Raw genomic sequence first — 2,053 nt, forward strand, 5'->3', positions numbered from 1 at the left:
CTGGCCTGCCTTGGCCGTGGCATCGTATGCTGCTGGCCTTGGCCTTGGCATGGCATGCATCTGGCCTTGGCCTTGGCATGGCATGCTGCTGGCTTTGGCTGGCCTGCCCTGGCCGTGGCATGGCATGCTGCTGGCCTAGGCCTTGGCATGGCATGCTGCTGGCTTTGGCTGGGCTGCCTTGGCCATGGCATGGCATGCTGCTGGCCTAGGCCTTGGCATGGCGTGCTGCTGGCTTTGGCTGGGCTGCCTTGGCCGTGGCATGGCATGCTGCTGGCCTTGGCCTTGGCATGGCATGCTGCTGGCTTTGGCTGGCCTGCCTTGGCCGTGGCATCGCATGCTGCTGGCCTTGGCCTTGGCATGGCATGCTGCTGGCTTTGGCTGGGCTGCCTTGGCCGTGGCATGGCATGCTGCAGGCCTTGGCATGGCATGCTGCTGGCCTTGGCCTTGGCATGGCATGCTGCTGGCTTTGGCTGGCCTGCCTTGGCCGTGGCATGGCATGCTGCTGGCCTAGGCCTTGGCATGGCATGCTGCTGGCTTTGGCTGGGCTGCCTTGGCCGTGGCATGGCATGCTGCTGGCCTTGGCCTTGGCATGGCATGCTGCTGGCTTTGGCTGGGCTGCCTTGGCCGGGGCATGGCATGCTGCTGGCCTTGGCCTTGGCATGGCATGCTGCTGGCTTTGGCTGGCCTGCCTTGGCCGTGGCATCGCATGCTGCTGGCCTTGGCCTTGGCATGGCATGCTGCTGGCCTTGGCCTTGGCATGGCATGCTGCTGGCTTTGGCTGGGCTGCCTTGGCCATGGCATGGCATGCTGCTGGCCTAGGCCTTGGCATGGCATGCTGCTGGCTTTGGCAGGCCTGCCTTGGCCGTGGCATGGCATGCTGCTGGCCTAGGCCTTGGCATGGCATGCTGCTGGCATTGGCTGGGCTGCCTTGGCCGTGGCATGGCATGCTGCTGGCCTTGGCCTTGGCATGGCATGCTGCTGGCTTTGGCTGGCCTGCCTTGGCCGTGGCATGGCATGCTGCTGGCCTTGGCATGGCATGCTGCTGGCCTTGGCCTTGGCATGGCATGCTGCTGGCTTTGGCAGGCCTGCCTTGGCCGTGGCATGGCATGCTGCTGGCCTAGGCCTTGGCATGGCATGCCGCTGGCATTGGCTGGGCTGCCTTGGCCGTGGCATGGCATGCTGCTGGCCTTGGCCTTGGCATGGCATGCTGCTGGCTTTGGCTGGCCTGCCTTGGCCGTGGCATGGCATGCTGCAGGCCTAGGCCTTGGCATGGCATGCTGCTGGCTTTGGCTGGGCTGCCTTGGCCGTGGCATGGCATGCTGCTGGCTTTGGCTGGCCTGCCTTGGCCGTGGCATCGCATGCTGCTGGCCTTGGCCTTGGCATGGCATGCATCTGGCCTTGGCCTTGGCATGGCATGCTGCTGGCTTTGGCTGGCCTGCCTTGGCCGTGGCATGGCATGCTGCTGGCCTAGGCCTTGGCATGGCATGCTGCTGGCTTTGGCTGGGCTGCCTTGGCCATGGCATGGCATGCTGCTGGCCTAGGCCTTGGCATGGCATGCTGCTGGCTTTGGCTGGGCTGCCTTGGCCGTGGCATGGCATGTTGCTGGCCTTGGCCTTGGCATGGCATGCTGCTGGCTTTGGCTGGCCTGCCTTGGCCGTGGCATCGCATGCTGCTGGCCTTGGCCTTGGCATGGCATGCTGCTGGCTTTGGCTGGGCTGCCTTGGCCGTGGCATGGCATGCTGCAGGCCTTGGCATGGCATGCTGCTGGCCTTGGCCTTGGCATGGCATGCTGCTGGCTTTGGCTGGCCTGCCTTGGCCGTGGCATGGCATGCTGCTGGCCTAGGCCTTGGCATGGCATGCTGCTGGCTTTGGCTGGGCTGCCTTGGCCGTGGCATGGCATGCTGCTGGCCTTGGCCTTGGCATGGCATGCTGCTGGCTTTGGCTGGGCTGCCTTGGCCGGGGCATGGCATGCTGCTGGCCTTGGCCTTGGCATGGCATGCTGCTGGCTTTGGCTGGCCTGCCTTGGCCGTGGCATCGCATGCTGCTGGCCTTG

This window comes from Camellia sinensis, chromosome 12 (genome assembly GCF_055761805.1).
Source record: "Camellia sinensis isolate YWXY chromosome 12, ASM5576180v1, whole genome shotgun sequence".
Lineage (NCBI taxonomy): Eukaryota > Viridiplantae > Streptophyta > Magnoliopsida > Ericales > Theaceae > Camellia > Camellia sinensis.